General features: G+C 43.6%; 2 long non-coding RNA genes across 3 annotated transcripts in view; one reads left to right on the top strand and one right to left on the bottom strand.

Annotated features, from left to right (window-relative positions):
- The first annotated feature begins 3,276 nt into the window (after positions 1 to 3,276).
- Positions 3,277 to 7,989, top strand: LOC132015025 (uncharacterized). 2 transcript variants are annotated; one of them, XR_009403526.1, is made up of 3 exons: positions 3,277 to 3,440; positions 5,707 to 5,839; positions 7,901 to 7,989. It is a non-coding gene; the product is annotated as an uncharacterized LOC132015025 (long non-coding RNA). The 2 variants fall into 2 exon arrangements; XR_009403527.1 differs by lacking the exon at positions 3,277 to 3,440 and adding an exon at positions 4,970 to 5,052.
- Positions 6,063 to 24,939, bottom strand: part of LOC132015024 (uncharacterized) — a 64,405-nt gene continuing 45,528 nt past the window's right edge. The window contains exons 2-3 of the long non-coding RNA XR_009403525.1: positions 9,173 to 9,321; positions 6,063 to 8,526 (exon numbers count right to left, since the gene is read on the bottom strand). This is a non-coding gene — a long non-coding RNA (uncharacterized LOC132015024). The remainder of the gene's footprint in view (positions 8,527 to 9,172; positions 9,322 to 24,939) is intronic.

Raw genomic sequence — 24,939 nt, 5'->3', positions numbered from 1 at the left:
GTCAAATAAATAAATAAACCTTAAAAAAAAACCAAAAAACAAAAAACACCTAAGTTTATGTTATGTCTGAGGATTATAATATTAGAGGATGAGTGTCGAATACAGCAATTATCTCTAGAGAAAATGAGATATTGGAGCAAGTAAGCTGCTGCAAAACATGCTATTTTTGTGAAAGCAAGACAAATAACTACTTTAAAACAAAGTATTAACATTTTTGTGATATTGAATGCCTAATTGCGCTCATGAAAATTTCAGGTGTTCTATTATTGGATCATCTACAATTTAATTTGTGTAATTTATATAGAACTGATATAAGCTTTACATCTTTATAATATTGTTGAAATAATTTTTATTATTGAAAATTTTAAAATACGCTAATTAAAAAACATGATTTTACTTGAGTAAAAGGCACCTTTTCCTAATCCCAAAGCTAGCTGTGTCTTCCGAGAGGGATGGATCTCTAATCCATTCCCTGCCTCATATCCCCACCTCCTTAGGATTTGGAACAATTTCATGTGGCCTATGAACTCTCCTCAAGTGTTTGCAAAAGTCTGTGTGTATGCGCCCTTGTGCGTTTTTCCCTGGGGCAACTGCCCCTGCCTCTAAAAGATCAAGAACCGTTATTTTAGAGGGTGACCCTGGCTCTCACACTTGAACATGTTATTAGAATCACCTGGGGGTCCTGTTAAACCGCAGGTTATTGGCTCCACCCTCAGAGTTTCTGAAATTCAGCAGATCTGGAAGAGGGCCCAAGGGTTTGCATTTCTAACAAGTATCCAGGGGATGGCTTCGCTGCTGATCTAGGAACCATATCTCAGATCCGCCGTTTTGCAACGTTAGCTGCGGCCAGGCCCCAGAGGCCCCCACCAGGGGAACCCCGTGTATTAACACCGTTTTATCAGCAGAGGGCAAGCCCACGTTTATCCCAACTTGTAGCAATAGCATCTTTCACCATTAGGTGGCAGCACCTGCCTACAAATCCCTACTTACAGGGCTCCCATAAATTAAAAAAAGTAATCCCAAAAGCAAGGCAAGAAAGCTACAGGAAGGGCCTTTGTCTACAATGGATGATAACCTAATTCTGACAAATGATCAAAACGTCTATCTGTTAGGAATACATCCCCATGCAAATTGGGTTTCAGGTACGAGTAAAATACACCATTTCAGAGAGTAAGGAGCTGGATGCTAGGTGGCCTCTGGCCTGAGGCCCCTGGATGGGGTTTCGTACATCTCTGATGACTGGAAATGTCCCTTTGTGGAAAGTCCTGGGCTGGATGCTGCAGAATTACCCAAGGAGCTCCCTCTCCCTCCACCCCCCATTCTAATGAAGCAGATCTGGGGTTAGGCACTGGCTGTCCTATTTTTAACAGGTGTCCCAGTGGATTCTGAGCCACAGCCATGTTTTGGCTACTGGCATCCATATGTTTAATACATGTAAACCACTGCTTAGGTATGAATATTTGGATATTCCCACTTTTCACAAAGTGGTTCTTCCTAGGTTCCAACAGCAGAATGGTTCCCAATGCAGAAGAGCCACAATGTCCAACACGGCAACCATTTGCTACACATGGCCTTGGAGCACATGAACAGTGGGTGGTCTGAACTGAGATGTGCCCTCAGGGTTAATACCAGATTTCAAAGACTTAGTAGGGGAAAAAAGGTGGGGGGGGGGGAATAAATTATTTTTAATGTAACTCTCAGAAAAATTTAATCACATAGGTGGCTCATCACCTATTTCTCCCGGACAGGCTATTTGGAGGACATGAGTAACTTGGAAAGGAATGGGTGGGAGGGGGGAACGGAAAGCAGAGAAGTTTTGACCTCCTGGCACTGGAACAGCATTCCTGACCCTGGGGCCTCACACCCTGGCAGCTGGGCCTGGGAGCCTCCCTCCTCCTGCCGGCAGCACCCCAGCAGCTTCTCCATGAATGAGTTTCCAACAGAAGCCCAAGTTGACTGTGAAAACTCACGAAACATTGATTCTCCAAAGAGGTCAAGTCTGAAACAGGAGCAGGTATTATCTACCTGCCCAAACTCAGAGGGGAGTTAAACGTAGGAAAATAGTGTGGTTATTACAAATGGTTGTGGGTGTGTGGGGCCAACCCCCTGGGACTTATTTAACCTGGATCTGAGCTGAAAAACTGTCCACTGCAGCAGACAAAACCTCAACTGGTGATAATTAAACACACCGTGTTTGTCTTTGTGTTTGTTTTATGCTTACTTATTAGAAAAAGAGTCTGTTGAGATCGCCTCTCTGCCGTCCTAGCTCTGTGCTCCAAGAGAGAAAGGCAGGTTTTCTTAAACTGGGGTTCTCGGGCCTCAGGCGTGGTTCCCTGGGTCTGTAGCACTAGCATCATCTGAGAACCTGGTAGAAAGGCACATTCTTAAGTTTTCTCTCCAGACCTAAGGAACTGGAGCCTCTGCAGGTAGGAGCCAGTCACTGGGGCTTTGAGCAGCTGTCCAGGAATGGTGACAATGATTCCTCTCTAAGAGGAGAAATGCTGATCTAGAGAAAGAGGAGTGTCTCTAAAGGGAAGTCCAAGGGTACTGAAAGCAGTTGGAAATTGCTCCCCACTATCTCCTGACGATTGGAAGCTGTGGGGTGAGCCAGGGAAGGGTCTCGACGTCGGATTCAGGACAACCTTGCTTCCCCAGTTGAGCACTGTTCCCTAATGGGTGACCCACCGCAGCTACTAGACTTTTCTGAGTTTGCTCTGCCATCCAAAAGTCTAAAAGACCGGGGCGGGGGAGGGTGAATAATGTATCTTGTGTATGATTCTAATTAGGAGTAAACGAGCAACTCTGTGAAAAAAGCAGCCCAGGGTTCTTGGTACAGGGGCTTATTTTTAGTTACGTGAAAGTAAGACATCCAGAATGCTAGGAAAAAAACCTGACAGCTCGTCTGTGGTATCATCCCATCATTCGTATCTTATCTGTGCCTGAAACATGCTTGCTCTTTTCATGGAAATTACTTATTTTCCACGATTAGTCAATAAATCTATGATAATTTTATCTAATCTCGTTCTTGCTTAATTGACTCATTAAAGCTTTATCTCTTCGGTTTTATTGAATCAGGTTGGACAGCTGGGAGCGGCCCACGTGATTTTTGAGGGTTCTATTTTCTTTGCCTTCTCATGATAAGGCTTGGGAGGCTGGTTTTGATTAAAAGAAACTAGTGTGTTGGTATTTTCTGCGCTGGGACCTGGACGCTCATTCCTGGGTTTGTTGCTTTCTTAAGTTTGTCTCATGAAATGTGTGTTGCTTTGATATCAGGGATGCTTGCTGACGTAACAGTGACGCTGGGCTTTGGAAAGATCTGCTCAGGGTCGGAAGCAGCAGGTTTCACTCTTGGGTTTTCCTTCCTGGGTCTATGAAGGAGAAGCATTGCAGGGAAGAGGTCACGTATCAGAAAACATCATTTTCAGAAGTCCTCAGATGGGGTGAGTCATCGGCAAGTCCGCCCCACGGCAGCGTTCCCCAGCGGGCACTGCTAGTTCGGGCAGCCTCCTGGCTTTGTGGAACAGGCAGCAGAAACAGCCCAGATGAGGCCAGATTAGGAATCTGAAACCAAGAATCCCCTGACGCTCACCTCTCACTGGTTTCCCCTGTTGGGTCGCGAGTGTTAATCATGAACGACTGACTTTCAGTGCTCTCTGTGTGTCAGGGTGTGTATCACAGGTGCTAAGACTTTCTTCGCCTATGGGCATCTCCAGTAAGCCAAATAAATAAAATATTAAAAAAAAAAAAAAAAACTATTGGCTTCCCCTTCAGAAGGGGGAGAAAATGCACTTCCCATTTCCTGGCTGCTGGCTCTAACGGGCTGAGGGGCTGCGGTTGGCAGAGGAAGCCCAGGACCCCGCTCCCTTCCTGTCTCCCCAGCTTGTGGACCTCAGGTGATGGGGGGAGAGAAGGTGGCACCTGCCTCCCCCACATCGCCCTTCCCGGGAAGTTCCAGACCACAAGAGAGACTGAACGTGCCCTCAAAACCAGATGATTTTAGCAAACTGGGCTGCCCCCAGCTGCGTGGACTCCTTCCTAGGGCACGCATAGCAGAGAAGGCCTATTTACAATCATTGAGGAGAGAATCAAGAGACATTTGACCTTGCATCCAAATGTGTTCCCAGCTAAGGGCATGCTTCTAAGGCTATAAGCTGCCTGTAAGGTTGAGAGACTCTTCTTGATGTTCGCTGAGAGGCTAAGCTCTCAAAATTCCTCTCTTGGATCCACGGGCTCGATGACTGTGGGAGAGATGGTATATCCAGAAGCCAGCACCCATTAATGTATTGACCCTGATCCATAGCTCCAAGGCTATCCCCTGGCTTGGGTGGAAGGAGACAGTGACTGGTTATTAATGTCTGCCTAAGGCCAAATGCGATGAACAACAGCCTCCAGGCACAACACAGGTATCTCTCTTCTAGAGCAAGAATTCTCCAGTTTCTCAGTTTCAGTGCCGGAAGGCTTGGTTACACTACTTACTCCCCCCACACCTCGCTCAACAAACAGAAGAAAGATCAACATTACAACAGGTTGAGTCGCTGCTGGGTGGGTATCACTGCATCTTCGTGTATCGTCCACATAATAGCAATGATCTTCAGGGTGGCTCCTCAGGGAACAAATCACGATGGCTCGATGGAGGAGACGGCCAAGACTGGAGGAGGGCAAGCGATGCCTCAAAGTAGCATTGGCCGGGGTCAGAATCTGAACCCACGCCAGCCCCACTCAACAGAGGGTGCTATCTCCCCCACCTTAAAGCACTGGCTGCCTCCGGGACCTCTCATTCTGGGGCTATGTCTGGTCTCTCCAATATGGTAAAATACATACCTTGTTAATTCATCAAGAAACAGAGTGTGTGAGATGTGGGAGTTACTCAGTAAAGAAATATGAAGGGGAGGGGAGCACTGAGCTGTTATCAGCCCCTTTCCTGCTCACACGCACAGGGAAGAGGAAGGAGCCTCCAAAGCCAGGACCCCCCTGAGGACACTTCCCTGGGCATGACTGCAGGCTCTGCACTGTTCCCTGACCTTGGAGGACCCTGAAGAATTCAGGTTTCAGGTGCTTTAATGTCTCCTGCCAGTGTTTCCCCAGAACTCAGACTTCGGTTTCCCTTTGCCTTCAGCGCACGTAGTGATGCAGGCAAACCCAGCTCCTTCAGGAGGCAGTCGGAACCAGACAGCCTGGACAGGATGTAGGAAAGACGGTTTAAACAGCTTAAGAGAGGAACCATTTTAAGTCATGAATACTGCAGGAACAGCTTGGAGGCACTAAGGACCACAGATGGCTGGAAAATGCATTTGGATGCAGGAGAACTTTGGTTTTAATTTCAGATGTGTTTATTGAGGCTATATATATATATATATATATATATATATATATATATGGAAAAAATACATATATATATTTTTTTCTTCCTATAAAATTGAGAAAATGAAAATAAGACACCTGTAGGAGTATATTATAGCATGACCTAACATTTCAAAAATGATATTTAGATTCAAGGATTTGGGGGAAATAGAGACCATGGTTGTTTTGTTAACCAAATTCCAGCCTAGTTAGAAACCACATGTACACAGCAAATGAAGAAGTGGCTTAATGACTAACGGATGGTGCTAACATCTCCTCCGTTCATCACCAGACCCACACTGGTCTTTCTCACAGGTCCTATTATGCAAATCACTAAAACTGTCTTTTTTTTTCTTCTTATGGCAGGATAAGAGAAGCTGATTCTCTCCTGACTAACTCCTGACTCCTAGCCCCTAAGTAAGGCACACAGACATGACTTTCACTTGGGACGTGCCCATCCTGTGGACAAGCAGACAGGCCATTCGTCTAGACACATGTGGTAAGCCTTCCCATTATAGGAGAAGCATCTCCATCCTTCCAGAAGCTCCAGCCAAAGACCATGAGGTGACACCTTTGTTCTCTGATGTCCAACCTACCATCTATTGGAACATCTGTTAGCTTCAAAACATATCCAGAATCAAACTCTTTCAAACTCTTTCTTAATTCCTTTATTACCACCACCCCCACCCCACGCCCACCCCACACATAAACACTCTTTTCACTCAAAGGAAAAGCCAAAGTCATCACAATTTTCTCTAAGACTCTATCAGGCTTTTTCTGTCTGACCTCACTTACTCTTCTCTAGCCCCCCTGGCCTCCTGCTCATTCCCTATGCACATGGGGCAACTCATACCTTAGGACCTTGTCACTGACTACTTCTGCCTCCTTCAGGGCTTTCCTGAAGCATTACCATGAGGTCTGTGTGGCCACTCTACTTAAATCCAGGCTCTGAGGACCCCATCCTCCTCCCAATCCCTTACCGGCAATACGCTTTCCTAGGTCTTGTCTCAGTCTATTCGCTGCCTATCATACACACCAGGATGTAAGCTCCATGGCGGCGAGGGTATTTTTTCTGATTTGTTCACTGAATGAAGGCCTAAAACAGAGTCTAGGCACATGGTGGGTGTTGAATAAATATCTATGGCATGAGTGAATGAACACTACACCACACACACACATACACACACAAATCTTTCATTTGAATCTCATTAGAGAAATAATCACCTCAAGATTCTTACTAGGATGAGCTGACCCTCCAAACGCAGCCAAAGTCACTCTTCCCTGCAACCCCAATTTTAGTCATTGCAGAAACAACCCCCGATATCTGAAATGAAACTGAAAGATAGTGTAATAATTTCATGTCTGCCTCCTAAGTACCCAGCTCACCACACTCTGACAACTCTCCTAGCTTTGCCAGGAGCCGTGGGCCCCCTTTGAGGGTCAGGCAGCTGTCCTGCACCTCGGGACCGGTGTATTTGGTCACCGATTCCCGCTGGCCTCAGCAACCACGGACTGACATTAATTCTCAGGGATTTCACTGCATTACCAAGCTTTTTTGTTGCATCTTCTTCCCGCAAGTCTGTCCAGTATTTAAACTGTGTCTCAATCTCGACTCCAGCGAGACTGAGTTTCTTAAATCTCTGTTTCAGTGTCCTCACCTGTAAAACGAAGATGATGATAATACTAGTGCCCTTGTTGTTATCACTAGGCACACAAAACACGTATCCTTTGGGTTTCTTATTTCCAGCAGCTAGTACAGTGCCTGGGAAGTACTTAGGAAAAAAGTTTGCTGGATAGATGAGTGAATGAATGAATGAATGAATGAATGAATGAGTCAATGAGCTAACTCAGTGCAGAGGCAATACGTTCTCATCTCCATTTAGCACAAACCTAGCACCTAATAATTCTCAGGAATGGCTTGTTGAATTTTGAGCGAATGGCATACAGCAAGATTTCTGCACACATTCTGCATAGTACAGACAATTTTGGAAAAGCATAAAATAAACCATAATACAGATAGCTTGGAGGAAAGTGGGGTGGCGCTTAAGTTCTAGGAGATGAATAGACAAGGTCTGTGACTTTGGGCAAATTTTTAAAACTTTTCTGGGTCTCGGGGCTCTCCTCTACCAACCAGGGCTGAAGAGTCACTAGGAGCTAGGAGGACTACACCAGACAGTGCCTGCAAAATGCACGATTCAGGGCCTGGCACCAGGATTACCTTGTCCAACAACCACTGACTTTAAAACCACGTGGACAGAAGGGCTGACACATGCACACCTGCACGGGAGGCCCCAGGGCTTCTAGAGAAGGCAGGTGTCCAGCTTTACAGAAGAAGAGCTAAGTCTCCAGGGACCCATTTTTCTAGCCACACGTCTTTTCATGTTTGTGTGCGTAGACACCTTCACCAAAGGTGTCTTTTTTCTTGTCCCCTCCTGCCCATGATCCCGGGAACGACCTAGATTAATTTCCCGCTTCTCTGACCAGAACTTCTTCATTTGTCATGTGCGAGGCATTTCTCCAAGCCTTTTAAAACAAGTCCAGACACGTCTTTTCCTTTCAGGAGGCTTGAGAACGAAAACTGGGCATTTTTTCCCTCTCCCCACTTTCTCCCCTGGACCCTCGCCAAATCTACGCAAGCAAGCAAGCAAGCAAGTGGCTGGGCTGGGCGGCAGGAGGCTCGGTGCACGATGGTTCCAGCTCTTAATCGGGGATGGCACACATCTTCACACTGGCCCTGTGCAGCTGAACTTTCGCCCTAGTTGGTTTAAATCCAGCAAACAGCCGCGATTTGTTCTAATTTATCATTCCGGACTGCGCTGTGAGGTTTGTGTCATTACTCTTCCTTTTTAATGTCATATATTTTGAACTGATTGACTTCTCCAAAAACTTATGGTTATTATTTAAGAGAAAAGAACTGAGAGAAAGTTTTCTTGCACTTGGATGAGAAGAGGCGGGGAACTGTCCGCACCTTTGTCTATCTGAATGGGGTATTGGGAGGCGGGTGGAGGCAACAGCTTCCTTCTTTGTCTTTCAAAAAGTAAAATTTAGGGGCACCTGGGTGGGTCAGTTCTTAAGCATCTGCGTTCAGCTCAGGTCATGATCCTGGGGTCCTGGGATCGAGCCCCACATCCAGCTCCCCTCTCCCACTTCCATCGGCTTGTATTCCTTCTCTCCTTGTCTCTTTCTCTGTCAAATAAATAAATAAATAAAATCTTAAAAAACAAAAAAGCCCCTGAAATTTATTTGTACTACAACTTTAGGGAGTCAGAGGAATACCAAACCAAGCAACAAATTTTTTCTCCTCACCTAAACTTTGAAAAGGAAGATTAAACGTTCTCAAGCTTAAAATCGGGAGGAGGAAAATCATGAAAACAAAAGCACAGAATGACAGAAGGAACAATTCCCACTATTTTAAAAATGTCCCCATATTTCCCCCATTTCATCCTATAAATGAAAACGCCTTCGAAGGAAAATACCTACTACTGCATAGTGTTCCTCATGGAGCCTGCTTACTCTTCAGTACCTTCTTTTTGATTATAATCAGTGAATTAAGGGTCTGTATCAGGAGCTTTAGTGATGTATGTGCCATATACTTGTTCATATGTATGTATGTACAGATGTGTGTGTGTGCGCGCACATACATGTGGTGACTAACTCTTTAAGAATCAGCTTAAAAATACTATTTGGAGCATGAGCTGTAGGAGAGGGTGGTAGGGAAGCAGCAGGGACTCCTTCTGTCTTGTTTCCTACCAAATCTCAACACCGAGAAGTATACTCAGTCAATGTTTGTTGACTCCATGAAGACAGGAGATGATACACTGAAGAAACTTACACATTTAAACGTGGCAGTATGTACAACGCTGGAGGAAAGAAATTCGAGCAACCAGATGGAGGCATCTGCAGTGATTCCTGACATTCCGACATTGACATTCTGTGGTAGTTGTTGACATTTTAACATCCATACCACTTTTGTTTTTACCCCTGAAAACAAAACATTAAACTTGCAACTTCTTTTTATTACCATGCAGTCTGTGCCCTCAGCCCACCCCTCCCCCTCCCCCACAATTAGCTTTACCTCGTCCCTCATCCACAACCCATCCCTCCATAGACCTCCCCGTATCCTTTACTCTGTCCTTTACCAGGGCCCCCCAAATCAAAATATCCCTGGTGTCCAAGCAGTGCACAATGTCAAACAGTATTCTGGTGGCACTTGGAACCCATGGGGTACAAATGGCCTGACCAAGGGTGCTAGAAGTGCACACATCAGGAGAGGCAGAGTGAGAGGAAATGGGAAGGAACAACGCGTAGGATTTGGCAACAGAGTTGATACAGCAGAAGGGACACAGAGAATGGCCAAAGAGGACTCTCTAGTCAGCACGCGATGAGAAGAATGAAGACATTGGGGAAGTGGGGGCCAGAAGAGGGTGTGAGAACAGCTGAGGAGAGGGTTTGGACTGGGGTATGCCAAGGTCAGTAGCAACATCAAAACCCTAAGTAGCTTTACATGGTTGCTGATTACAGTTGGCATCGATGGTCCAAGATGCATGGGAACAGTACATTTTGGGGTCACGTTCTAGAAGGGCTGGAGAACAGAAGGAGTCCCTGAGAAGGACATCCCCAAACAAGGGCTGTGTCAAGGCTGCAGGGGCTACACTCTGGTGTGTGGCCACCACACAGGAGGCCACACTCTACCACTCACTTGTTTCTGCGGCCCTGGAGGTCAAGGAAGCAACTGCTCATTATCCTTCTATACCTCACTTTAATCAAATGAAGAACTCCTTAGAATTCTTCCCCTGAGAGAAAGTTCTCTCCCCTGAAAGAGAACAGGGCTGTGACTTAGAAACCCAAAGACAAGTTTGCTATGGCTGCCATAAGCAACAGAAATTTGGGCGATGTGAGCAATAGAAATTTATTTTCTCACAATTCTGGATGTGAGAAGTCCGGGATCAAGATTGGTTCCTTCTGAGGGCTGTGAAGGAGGAATGTGTTCCAGGCCTCTCTCCTTGACTTAGAGATGTCTGTCTTCATATTCACACGTTGTTCTTCCTGTATCTTCACATTGTCTTTCCCTGGTATGTATCTCTGTGTCCAAACTTCCCCTTTTTATAAGGACACCAGTCATATGAGGTTAGCACCCACTGTAATGATTTCACTTGAACTTGATTGCCTCTGTGCAGACCCTGTCTCCAAACATGGCCCCATTCTGAGGTACTGGGGATGAAGATTTCAACATATGAATTTGAGGGGACCCAGTTCAATCCATCACAGTGAGTCAGAGGGAAAGGACAAGTGCATGAGGAAGTACACATTCTAGGAGAGCTCCATCTAAGTGTGCAGGGTTGGCAGTCATCAGCTTGGCCTCAGACCTTTGGAAATCCCCTGCATCTGGTCTTCCCAATTCTCGTAATCTCATCCCACCGAAAAAGACATCTAAATACATTCCATGCATTTCTGGTGAGAAGCTCAGTCTGCTGCCCTCCATGCAGTATGCTAGTGAGGTTTTAACTAGAGTGGTTTAAATGGTTTGCGTAAACTAGGGCCTCTGAGGCATTTCACCCTTTCCTTAGGCCTAAACAAATCTTCTCCAGGTATTCAAGACTTTGCACAACATTAGACCTCCTGAAGTTCTGTCTCTTAGTGACGAATCACTATGATGATGAAAATGGTTGGTGACCTTTCCCCTTCGTGTCATTGCAGGGAAACCCGAAGTCGTGTTCTTCCAGACTGGTTATATGGACACTGCTAGGGGAAGCAAAAGGGTTGACACTCACGACACATAAGTGGGGGCTCAGGCAGAGTTCCTGGGAGAGCCCTAACCGCGTACCAGGTGCTGTGCTAAGCCCGAGGGTTCACCTGGGAGCAGGGCAGGCTTCCGGGAGGGTGAGGGAATTCTCCCATTCCCCCGGGGCAGATGGGGTTTACAGGTGGAAGGGCAGAGCAGCTCAGAGACCGGGGGACTCATCCTGTTGTTGTCAGACACAATCTTTGCTTACTGGTTGTGCGAAAATTTTGAAGGGTGGGTTCCCCCGTTGTATCCGTTGCTAAGTACGTTTATACTACCCTTGCCTTGGAGCGTACTGTTGGAGGGAAACTGAGAAGGGGTGAAGGCAGCAAACAGTGCAAGCTAAAGAAATGGGCTTTAGGTGGTTCTAGTTTTGAGAATTAGCTTGAGGAAAATGAGCCAGGACTCGTGTGGCAATTCTCAACCATCTTAGTATTGGGACTCTTTTCCACTCTTAGGACTGAGGACCAAAAATAAATAAATAAATAATGTTGAAAGATTACTGAGGACCTTAAAGAGCTTCTATTTATATAGTTTAAATCTATTAATATTGACTGTGCTAGAAATTAAAATGGAAATTTTTGTGACATATGTTTATTCCTTTAATAAAATTAACTATCCATTACATGTTAACATAACTTATTTCTCATGAAAGTTAATTATATTTTATTCCTCAAAAACGTAGTGAGAAGACTGTCATTGGGTTATATTTCTGGACATTTATTTAATGTCTGGCCTTGGAGAAGGCAGCTAGAATCTCATGTCTTTTCTGCATTCAATCTGTTAGTTGTGCTGTTTCAGCTGAAGTACAGGATGGAAATTCAGTCTTACACAGATATGTAATTGGGAAAGGCAGGAGTTTGTGGGTTTCCTGAAAAGAACTCAGGACTCTCTAGGAGTCCTCTGGTCACACTTTGAAAACCACACTAGATTACTACGTTAGTGGTTTTATTATCTTATTATATCCTGATCAGAACTCTTCTAATGATACTGTTACAAGGAGACTCAAATGTCAGCATTTTAACCCATAATATAAGAAAAATTTAAAAATTTGTCTGTGTGTACATACCTAAGTCTCAACTCTTTTTACCTCTATGTTTGAGAAGTCAGCTTTGTGCTAAAACTATCTTTTAGATTGTTTGAAGTAAGAAGGTTAGCTAAAAAAAAAAAAAAAAAAAAAAAAAAAATAGAAACAAATAGAATTACTCAACACCTATATTCAATTATCATAGTTTTTTTAAATGCCTCCAACTCTGAAGACCCAAAAACTCTTAACTATGCATTTACAAATGATATTAAAATATGTATCATAAGCCATAGGCAATAGGGAGTATTTTGTGAAATTTGTTTTGTCTTTTTTTATTTTTTTTGATCTTTCGAGGAACTGTGTCATATGAATCATGGTAATGACCATTGTCAATGCAAAAGGAGATAAGGGAAACTGGTTCATTGCTCAACTGTTTCAAGCCCAACCCTCATTAGCAAATTGTGGCTCTTCAGGCTGACCAAGGGAGTCTGAGCCTCATACGACTGAATGGAGTCACAGGAGACTGACCCTTGCAAATCTTTGAGGTACAGAGAGTATCACCTTAAAAGCAGCCCCTAATTGTTTTTCTAAGCCAGAGGTTTGCAGAATTTCATGTGCTATATATAATATGGTTAACAAGGATGACTGAGTTTGAAGAGAACAGTCCACAGATGCCAAAAAGGCTAAAGAAGCTCACCATGAAGTTAAGTCTTAGGACCAGTAATTCTAGCCAAAGGAGGGAAGAAGAAGAAGGAGAAAGAGGAGTGCTGCCTCGTCCCCTTATTGAAAACAGGGCTGTCCCTAGATGGTACTTAGCTTGAAAGGCCCCCTTCCACAAATTTTTTGCACCCTCTACCACACTGGAAAGCCCCTCTCCCTGAATGCACAGTGTTACCCCCTGTTCTTGCCCTATGTCACTTGGGTCCATAATTTCCCCAATAGCTGCCCTTCTCTTTAGCCTCACTAGCTAAACTCTGGTACCTCACCTGGGTGTCCCAACAAAGTCTGTTTTAGGCACATTCAGCCTTCAAGCTTCAAGTTCAAATTCACATACACATTTCCTGCCTTGTCCCTGTTTTTGTGAGCTTAGACCTGGGGTAAAACCAGTGTCCCTGAGGACCTACCTCTTTGCCAAGGCAAAGTAGGCTTAATTGGTGATCCTTCAGTAGAGTGTCATAAAGAGAACTCAAAACCCTCAGATGCTGTGAGGGGAAATGCTGAGCACCAGGGAGAGGTTATAAGGACATCTCACACTCCCACCCCCAAAGCTACTTTAAGTTACTCTTGTCAGGAGAGAAGAATCATGCCCCAGGGAACGCAAATTTGGGTGTCTGATTTTGTGTGAAGAAAAGTGCATAAGATGTTTTTTCTAGATTTATTTGCAGAAAAAAAAAATCGTGGTCTTCCAGCTTCAAATTAGGATTTTTTTAATTTTTAATTTTTTATAGACATATAATATATTTTTATCCCCAGGGGTACAGGTCTGTGAATCGCCAGGTTTATACACTTCACAGCACTCACCATAGCACATACCCTCCCCAATGTCCATCACCCCAAATTAGGATTTTAAATGATGGCCTATAATATCAGACATTGTTACTGCAGGTCTGCTGATGGGGTCCAGAGAAAAGGCCAGAGGCCTTAGTGGGGTGTTGCCAACTGAGAGTCAATCTGTGTTTTTTTTTTGTTTTGTTTTTTAAAGATTTATTTATTTGACAGACAGAGATCACAAGTAGGCTGAGAGGCAGGCAGAGAGAGAGAGGCGGAAGCAGGCTCCCTGCTGAGCAGAGAGCCTGATGCAGGGCTCGATCCCAGGACCCTGGGACCATGACCCGAGCCAAAGGCAGAGGCTTTAACCTACTGAGCCACCCAGGTGCCCCTTGTGTGTTTTTTCAACTACCATAAAATGACAGTATGCTTTTGCACTTGCTGGGAAAAGGATACCTTTCTTTTTGCCTCATTGCAAATCATTGAATTCATGGTATCATTGGACAGGCTGAAACTTTCCAACACCACACTTTCCCTTCCTTTGTGGTTTGATTTTCTTGGTAATGATTCCATTCTATAGTTTTCTATAGAAAACTGGGTTAACATTTCTCCCAGATGTTCTGTAGCAATCCAAAATCAAATATGAGTCTCCACTAAATCATAATAGGGGTGGTATTGATCCTTGCCTTGATTGCATCCGTCAGGAGACTGATATCCAGACAGACTCCATTTGGAGCAGAACTGCTGTCTGGGTTTTCTGGAACAAGAGACTGATTTGGACTCATGCAAGGTTTTCCAACCCCAGCTAGACACTGGTGAGGGTCTCATGTGCCAGTCAGAGGCTGCAGGGGATATTCATTCTCAATTTTAGTGTCCCATGAAGGAGGTTTGGCAGACACAAAGGAGAGAGTACTATATTTACTTAAAAAAAAAAAAATTTTTACTTACTTGTTAGAGAGGGGGAGGAGAGAGAGAGCACAAGCAGGAGGAGCAGCAGAGGGAGAAGCAGGCTGCCTGCTGAGCAGGGACCCAACGCTGGGCTCTGTCCCAGGACCCTGGGATCATGACCTGAGCTGAAGCTAGACGTTTAGCCAATTGAGTCACCCAGGTGCCTCTACTAGGTTTACTTGTAAAGAAATGTTAAAGTAGTTATAATTATTGGATTGCATATATGGATTAAGTTGTGGAATAGGAATAATAGGACCTTGAGATAATGTGGTTTATTTTAAAGTATAAACACACAGGCGTGTGTTCATATTTCGTGGAGTAATAGAAGGAAAACTTGTCCTGAACGAGCAAATAAGCTTAGGAAAACCAGACTCACGGATTCGTTCACATTCCTGGCTTTATGACCCTATGGTTTTATCTGGTTAATGTTAACTTTTCACACTTGGCTACCAAAATAGCTTTCCATTCTGAGGCTTTTACTGCGAATGGGTAGCTTCAGTTTTCCTTTCACACCTCACCGATATTAATCTTTCAGAATCCTTGTCCTCCCTTTTGCAATGTTCACACTTCCTATTGAGAAACTGCTGCACACACTGAGGATATCCTGCTTGGTCAGCTGGGTAGGCTGCTCTGAGTGGCAATTCTTATGCCCCCATTATTCCCCCTGACGGCGGCCCTGGGGGACACGCCTTGTGCCCTAGTAGCTCTAAGGCTTGTCAGACCCAAATCATTCTCTGACTAATCATGGTCTTGAATAACAGTTGTCATCCAAAGTTGGTTCTCTTACGGAATTACCATGGCTAAGCAATCATTTATTTGTTTAGAAGCATTAGACATTTTTTTTTTTTTAGAGGCGATTCCCTGAGGATTATGCTGTTTTGCATCAGGCTATGCAGGAAGACATCTTTTAGGAACACTAGGTTCTCAGGGAGGCGCATCGAAGTGAGTAGAAACAATTGTGAATGGAAAGGTGATTTGAGGACGTGATCATTCCAGCTCAATTTGTTTCTGAACTGTGGCTTCTCATAGTACTTCATGGATTGTTTTATGAATGCTGGGAAGTCTGATGTGGGAAAAACATGGGCAACTTTTCTAAGGCTCATATCATTGAGGGTATTTCTTCATTCAAGGAGGAGAGTTTGTTCCAAATTGGGGGAGGTTGAGAACATACTTTCTAGAACTTAAATCCTAACTCTGCTGCCATGTAATGAAGCACCCTAAAATTTAGAGGACTCAAACAAAAGCCATTTTCTTGTTCATGATTGTATGGATTAGGAATTCAGACCAGGCTCCGTGGGGATGGTTTACGGTATTGTCTAAGGCAGATTATGCAGTGCTAGAAGATCCAAGATGGCCTTATTATGCTCATGGTTAGGACAATGGTGCTGGCTGATGGCTGGGAGGTATGGGTAGTTGTATGTGCACTGAGGTAGCTGGCTCTTCAAAGAACTGGACGTCCTCTTATAACTGTAAGTCACACAGTGTCACTTCCCTCACATTCTGTTGATCAAAGTAAATCACAGGGTTGACCTAGATTCAAACAGAGGGGCAACAGACCCCGCTCCTGGGCCAGAAAGCATCGCAATGGCACAGGAATTGTTGCTAGCCACTTTCTGCTGAAATGTTTCTACAGTGGCTTGTTCTAGCAAAAGGCTTATAAATTCCTTCACTTAGCCAATTAGTATTAGTCAACTGCCTCAAAAAAATAGAGAGGGTCACTTATTTTATTAACTCCAAAGTGCCATTAACTGTAAAAGGTACATTGTTCTATACATTATCCAAAAAAAGAAAAAAGCCACCAAGTAAACCATGAATGACATAAATTGTTAAGATGCATCTTGATTTCAGAGATATTACAAGGTGGAGGAATTGTGCATATTCAAGATAATGAAAAAATGGTAATTATCTAACTCAGCAGAGTTCTAAGACAAATAGATAAAATCCAAGGTTTGGAAGCTAGTCATTATTTTGATCACTGACTCCATCAATTGGGCATCTTGCACAGTCCTTATCCTGACTAAGGCACTCATTCTGGCATGGGCTGATAGCACAGGGACTTAAAAGATCATTATTTTCCTCCTACCTCCTCATCAAACCATGAGGGGCAGGAAAGCTGTGAGAATCAAGAGAACAACTGGGTATTTGTGGCTCAATTAGCAAAGCTGCACTCTTTTGGGTAACTGATCCCCATTTTTGGTTGCTTTGCTCCCACTCAGCTCAACCAATACACCTAGACCTTCTACTAGGTTCTTTATTTCACTCACTGAATATTTTTCATCATAGGTAAGTTTTCAGTAGTTTCACACTGGTTCCTAGATGACAGGATTTCCAGGAATAACCTGGGTCATAAAAGCAGTGAGTACCATACTTCTAAATTTGGTCAATGCTTATTGGATTCCTATGTATGCCACAGAGTGTGCTAGATGCTACAGTAGTCAGAAAGACAGACTTGCAGCATTCCCTTTCACAGTCCAATGGGGGAGGCAGGCAATGGACAAGTAAAACAAACATCTTAAATCATGAGAGATCTTATAAGTATGATGGGGGAAATGAAGAAGGTAATGAGAGCCGCCTGGGTGGCTCAGTGGGTTAAAGCCTCTGCCTTCGGCTCAGGTCATGATCCCAGGCTCCTGGGATCAGAGCCCCACATTGGGCTCTCTGCTCAGCAGGGAGCCTGCTTTCTCCTTTCTCTCTCTGCCTGCCTCTCTGCCTACTTGTGATCTCTGGTCAAATAAAATAAATAAAATCTTTAAAAAAAAAAAAAGAAGGTAATGAGGGAAAATAAGAGGAGACTTCTTTAAAGAGCGATGATCGTGGAAGGGCATTCTGAGGAAAGAGTATTTAAGCAAACAACGAAAGATTTAAAAGGACAAGCCATGCAACAAGCCAAGGGAAAGTGCTTCTAGCTGGAACAGAAGACACAGCAAGTACAAAAGTGCTGAGGTCGCAAAGAACTTGGCATGTTTTTGAAACTGAAAGTAGATAGATACAATCCGAGAACAAGGAGCAAATTTCTCTAGAAAACCATAGAGCAGGCCTAGAGATTGATGTCAAAATGTCTCCTATGTTCCACCCGGGCAAAACAAACAGAAAATATTTAAAAAACAGACAGCAAAAACAAAAACAAAAAACAAAACTGGAACCAGAATATTATAAGCCTAAAAACATCTCTGAGAGGAAAATAAAATGAGTCTTAGAGTGGTTTTTCTCTTTCCTTTCTTCCTAGAATATAATGAGACAGTTCTTAGATTTATAGAAGCTTATTCATGAAGTCGGTATTTCTCAACATGAGTAATGAAGCAAGCCTTTAAAGGAAAAAAAATATATAAATCATCAGCATTGACTTAAATCATTTTAATTATGTTTCTTTAAGATGAATGAAGTGTGAATGCCTTGTGCTCATAGATCTTATGCAAATCTAAAACGAAATCAAGTTTATCAATTAAAGACAAACTGAGTTACAAAACCAACAAAGAGTTATAAACATTAATTTAGAGCAATGAGTGATGCTATTTGCTGCTGCTAAATTGCCCATGTTTGGTTTACTAGCAGACTATACAACCAATGAGTTTCATTCCACTTGTTGCAAAGTTGGATCATTACTGTTATCATCTTCTTTGATCATCTTTTTAAAAATTAGATGGATGCATTATTCATCCAGTGGATTCATTATCATAAAGGCCAATGAGCACACTTCAAAATACAATGTTGAAGTTAAAATATACAACAACAAAAATATACTGTTTAACAAAAAATTTTTTTGTTTTTCACTATTGCACTTACAATCTAACCATGCTAATTTATGTATTCACAACAAAGATTTCATAAATAGCCAATGATTTTTTGTAAATATGTACTAATGGTCTGCTCTGGGGCCTATATAGTTTCTTATGCTAATGATTAGGACCATTCCATTCTCCCACTACCTTTCTCTATGAAATGACTGGTGTGTATATTGCATTGTAATTTGGCTTTCCTTGGTACTCATATGCCCATATGTTCAACGCAGATGTCCCTATGAAATCACATGGAGTATTTCAATAAAAGGTGGTAGTCTGGGAGTTCTAGAATGTGCTCAGATTATTATAAGATTATCATAAATATGAAAACCCCACCAAGTTTAATCCCACAGACTTTGCAGACTCTAGAAATACATCAGAAGGGTCCAGGTTGAGAAATGGTACATACATCAATAATGGGTTCAGAAGGAAAAATGGGGCTGAAATGTTTAATAGTATCAGGAACAATCAGCCTAATGTGAATACAGCAGGACTAATGCATGCCACAGAGACACAGCATGGGACATCTATTCAGTTTAGAAAGAATGTGAATAAGGAAGTTTGAAAAATGTAGTAGCTAATAATAATGATGATTAACACTTGTTAAGTATCTAGAGTATCGGGCACTGTGTCAAGTAATTATTAACGATGATAAAAAAAAAGAATACAGTTCATTTATTACCTACTACAGGCATATGTAATAGAAAAACATAATTCTAACTAGGTCACTTTTTAAAAGAGAAAGCAGGAGAACAATTACTTTCTAATTTAACAATGTCAGGTCTAACAGTCTAAACAAAATCTCTCACGAAAGATTTCCTGCCCGATTTCTGGAGACCCAGAATCTCTTCCTGAGACTTGAATACCAATACACGTCTCAAACAGTGTCAGTGATAGAATGGTGTCCACAGACGGCTGCCAGGAGCCCCTTCCCTCCCTGTCCATGTGAAGTCTGATGCCCCTTCCTTTGAAAACAGTCTGGTCTTAGTGGTTTGCTTAACCAGTAAAATACAGTAGAAGTAGCATTTGGGTGCCTGTAAATCTAGGTCTTAAGAATGGAACTTGGAACTTCTACCTAGCTCTTCTGAACTGCAACTGTGTGAGATATTCCCTCTTGGACCCAAGTATGAGAAGGCTGCTGGAGGAAGGCCAAGCAATGAGTGTGGGCACTGGCACGGTCCATGCCAGCTGAGCCCCCAGCCAATGGCCAGCATCCATGGCCAGCCAAAGGTGTGCACCCCATCTGTGGCTCCTGGCCACTTCCAGAGAAAACCAACTGAGAGAATCCCAGCTCAGCCCATGGAAACATGGAAAATACTAATAAGTGTAGTTTGAAGTCTCTAAGTCTTAGGATGCTTTGTTTTGCAGCTATAGGTCAATATACTAGGATCCCAAGCCAAATCATTCATTTCCCCCCAAACCCACTCTGCCTTTGTGTGTCCCATCATAAACTTCCATTTAATTAGGTAAAAAATCTTGAAGTCATCCCTGAGCTTGTCTTTTTCTCAAATGCTGCCTGCAATTCACTGGCAAATCCTGTTGGCTTAGTATCTAAATCATATCCCAAATTTCCTCACGTATTACTTCTTCTGCCCCTCCCATCTTCATCCAAAGCTCCCAGGACCTCTTCCCTCCTGCACTAGCTGCGGAGTGGGGCTCCCTGCTCCCACCTTTGCCTCTAGGGTTTCTTCTCCATGTGACAGGCAGCCAGAGTCCTCCTGCAAAAACAGAAATTCCTCTGCTCACAGTCCTCTTGTCACATGTAAAATAAGCCCAAAGTCCTGGCCATGGCCTAGAATGTACCCCAGGCCCTGGCTCGCTCCCGTTTCCTTGCTGACCTCATTTCCTACTGCTCTCCTCTTTGCGCACTCTTCGGCCAGACAGACCCTCTTGCTTGTTTCTTGAACACGCCAGTCACATCTGTAGTTCGTTTTTTTGTTTTGTTTTGTTTTGTTTTTTAAGATTTTATTCATCTATTTGACAGACAGAGATCACAAATAGGCAGAGAGGCAGGCAGAGAGAGAGGGGGAAGCAGGCTCCCTGCTGAGCAGAGAGCCCGATGAGGGGCTCCATCCCAGGACTTGAGATCATGACCTGAGTCAAAAGCAGAGGCTTTAACCCCCTGTAGTTCAGGTTCTTTACACACTCTCTTCCCTTACCCTAAAATACTCTTCCTAGTGATATTACTATGAAACTTTGATCCACATCTCTGTGCATATTGCTGCTGCTCCAGGAGGCCCTTCTCTGACCACCCTCACTAAAATAGCAATGCTGGACTTTCTGCAACCCCATACACTGCTTTAGTCTTCTCTGTCATATTTCCATTACCACCATTTGCTGTGGATCCATCCAATGGAACCCTATGAGACCCTATGAGAACAAGGATATTTTCCGTTTTGTTTACTGATGCATCTCCAGTGCCTAAAAGAATGCCTGGCACATAGTAGGCCCTCAACAAATACTTGTCGATGAATGAATGATCCCCAGACCTGTTTCCCAGAGTGTCAGTAAGTACTTACACACATCTGCCTGCCTGACATTTAAGCTAATGTTTTCCATATGTCATTCAGCTCTGAACCTCAAGACACATGACTTTCCCAGGCTAAAAGGGGATGGAGAGGACACATCATCCCCATGCTGTCCGCCTTACTAATATTTGGCCTCAGTACTGTCTGGAGGTTAGGTATTCTCTGTGTGTGACCACAAATCCTCCTCCCAATCCTAACTTCTTGGAGCTCAGGTTCAGATAGACTTTATTTAGGAGCTTATATAAGTTCAGATGGCGACCCTGGTCATTCATCTATTTAATTAATGTCAGTAGAGCCCCTACTCTGTCCCAGGCCCTGTAAAATGTACTTGTGATACAGTATGGAATAAGATAGACTTATAGGAATAAGAATAAGATACAGTATGGAATAAGATAATACCGCATTGCTGCCTATTAAAAATTAAGATAAAATGTTCTGGTGTCAATACCTGTAAAAGTTCATGTCTGTTATCTATTTTTGCCATTATATATCCTTCTGAGTCAGCAAAGTCAAGTGCTGTTTTCCCATTTTACAGAAGAAAAAATTCAGTCCCATTAGAGAAGCATAATGGAAGTCATTTAAGACTACCAGGCAGGTTCGTATATTCAAATGTGTTTCCCACATTGGCTGCCACTGAAACCAACATTCTCCCATAAAAGATTTTTTTCTTTGACCAATGATAAGTTTAGGGTTCTAATTGCTTCTTATTAAAATATGAGTACTCTTAAGAGGGCTTATAACCCAAGCAAATTGTCAGGTACTATCTTCTTGGGGTCTGCCTGAGAGTTGGCAGAGAGGATTATTGCTTTCAAAGTAAGGCATCCAGAAATTGGGGTGCCTGGGTGGCTCAGTGGGTTAAGCCTCTGCCTTTGGCTTGGGTCATGATCTCAGGGTCCTGGGATCAAGCCCCGCATGGGGATCTCTGCTCAGCGGGGGAGCCTGCTTCCCCCTCTCTCACTGCCTGCCTCTCTGCCTACTTGTGATCTCTCTCTTTCTCTCTCTGTCAAATAAATAAATAATCAAACAAACAAACAAAACAAAGTAAGGCATCCATGGGAAGAGTTCCAGGCACAGACTCCTTCTTCAGAAAACCACTTAGACTGGGCTCAAACTTGAGCTACTACTTGACTGGAAGGGGCCACATGAGTATATTAGCAACACAGCCAACGCTCCTGGCTTCCTGACTCTCCCTCGGGCTCACTCTCATCTGAACCCATCAACCTACACGCGTGGGGGGCCCATGCCGTCCCTGACAGTATGGCTAATGAGCACAGACCCAGAGAAGCAGCAGGAGAGCTTTCAAATTACATCTAGTACAAAGATCCAAGTTTTTTTGAAGTTTGTTTCCCTACTTTGTAAATAGCTGGACCTTAAGGGTGTGTTGCTGGGGTAGAATCCTTGGCAGCAAACAGGAGATCCACCAACAGAACCAACTTGGGCATCCTGGCTCAAACTCAGAAGCACCACTCAGGGATGTGTTCCAAATCCTTGAGACAGACACATGTGTGGCTCGGGAGGTGCCGTCTCAGTAGTGTCTTCTAGATGACATTGGCTGCAGCCAGCCCACTCGCCAAGTGCCGTATAACCAAGATCGCTTTGCCCACACATCACAAGGGCCTGAGGAAACCCTGTGGCAAAGCCAAAGAGCCATAGCTCTCCAGACCTTTCAAAGCAGTCCTAAAGCCCAGAGGGCAGTGTATTATCTGTATTTACCCAACAAAACAGCAAAGGCTAAACCCACAGTTGTGGATATTTTCAGCAGTTGCGACTGTCAGAAGAGCAAGAAGCATGACTAAACATATCCAGGCAGCTTCCCTGCATTGCAAGGCCAGGCTCATATTTTTTGCTTTGTTTTGTTTTTGTTTTGAAATTCCAGCACCTTCAAAGAGTAGTCATATTGAAAGAAAATAACCACTAGAATGATAAACATCCCTTATACATCATGAATTGTTATGGAAAACTTTCCTCTATTTATTTCTTGAGAATTCCTAAGTTCCTGCAGATCACACTGCTAATAGGATCTTCAGTTGTGGGATCTTCTGTGAAAATTCGGAAATGTGGGCGGCCAGCTCACATAAGAAAGTGGGTGCCATTTCCCACATCCATCCAAGTCCTCTTGATACTTCTTACATGTTCTAGCTCACCAACCTCGTCAATGAAACTCTAGTGGGTCATTTTCTTTTTCAAAAAGAATACGAATCATGTAGCATATCTCAGGGACGAACAGCAGATGACAGCATCTAACATAAACGCTCAGCTCAGTGTGCCAATGGGTCAACCATTCTCTCACTGAATTTGCACAACCATCTTTTGGGGGAAGCACTTTCAGTATCCTCACCATTTTCCAGATGAGGACACCAAGGCACGGCATGTTTGAGTGACAAGCCCAAGGTTACATAGCAGGTAGCTAACTGGTAGAATGGGAGAGCAAGCCAGGATCCATCTTCTGCAGAGACAGCAAGCAAAGACTCCCCGCGCTTCCTTGACTCCCCTCCCTCCCTCTTGCCCCAGCTCTGTAACCTCAGTCTCGAGCTTGCCCTCTAGGGGCCGGCGAGGGAACTGTTAAAATGCTGGTCACTTCTGGGATGGGTTCTCCCTTGCGGGGACCTGCACCATTACCTGCCCCTCAGTTTCCTTACATGAAGCATTCTGTTGTCCGGCCGGCAGTCATCTCTCCAACAGTATGATTTTCCATAGGGAAGCAATACTAGTTTCAAACAACCAACCTGCAAGCGAGCTCTATCCACGCAAACTGCCTGTTTAAGATCACGTTGTAGTGAAAACTCCCCTCTGATCATCTCTCTCCACACCCAACCCAGAAAACTGTAGATATGTCAGGATGACATTAAGTCCAAGTTTCCTGTTTCATTTTTTATTGTATGTTTGTAAAGCAATCAATAGTGTACCGTTTCCAATGAAGAAGTTACCAGTCATCTCAATGTTCAATGGCACATTTTGTGAAACCCTCTCCAGTGCAAAACCACACAGCATCCATGTTATCTACTCTATGCTCGCTTCCAGCCTTCACCATTTTGAAATTACCTGATGCCTATTTTCCACTTCTGTTTTCTATGGGCTGCATTTTCATTCTTCACTCTTACCATTTCCTTGTGTTCTTTTAGGCTCATCTTTGAGTGTCAGTCTTGGTCCACGAACATGAACTTTTTTTAAAAAAGGAAATCTGCTCTCATTTCTTTCAAGTTGTAAAAATTATCGATGTTATTTATTAAAAAAATACTTTTTACCAATAAAAATTAGCTTTGGTCTTCAATCTGATAATCAGAAGGGAAAACCTCATCAGTCCTTCTGAAAATGCCTTTTATTGCCTTTTTTTTTTTTTTTTTTTTTTTTTTTTAGAGGGAATGGGAGATAGGGGAGAGAAAGAGAGAGACTCTCAAGCAGAGTCCACACCTGGCACCTGAGCCTGAAGCAGGGCTTAATCATCTCACGACCCTAAGATCATAACCTGAGCCAAAACCAAGAGTCAGTTGCTTAATCAACTGAGCCACCTAGTGCCTCCTAAAATGCCTTTCTTAAATAAAATATACCTCTGTTAGACTAGTAATGTAGCAGTTCTCTAAGGGGTACACATCAAAATCACCTGGAGGAAGGGTGGCTAGGTCAGTTCAGCGTCTGCCTTTGGCTCAGGTCATGATCCCTGGGTCCTGGGATTAAGTCCCACACCAGGCTCCTGGCTCAGTGGGGAGCCTGCTTCTCCCTCTGTCTGCCATTCCCCTTGCTTGTGCACTTGTTCGCGCTCTCTTTCTCTGTCTCTCTCTCTCTGATAAATAAATAAATGAATAATCTTTAAAAGAAAGATCACCTGGAAGGCTTGTAAAAATGCTAATTGCCAGCCCCACCCATAGAGGTTGTAGGGCCTGAGGTGGGGCATTTCTGACAAGTGGCCTGATGAAGTTAATACTGCTGGTTGGGGGATCCCACTTTGAAAACCAGTGGCATAATTTTAGAGGTCACCCCAAAGTCATTTACGACTTCTTTAAAGCTCTAGTGGTTATAATTTACAAATGCCTACTCATATGGGCCTGG

This window comes from Mustela nigripes, chromosome 4 (assembly GCF_022355385.1).
Source record: "Mustela nigripes isolate SB6536 chromosome 4, MUSNIG.SB6536, whole genome shotgun sequence".
In the NCBI taxonomy this organism is placed as follows: Eukaryota; Metazoa; Chordata; class Mammalia; order Carnivora; family Mustelidae; genus Mustela; species Mustela nigripes.
The sequence above is the reverse complement of the archived record's forward strand: the minus strand, read 5'-3'. Positions and strand labels throughout refer to the sequence as shown.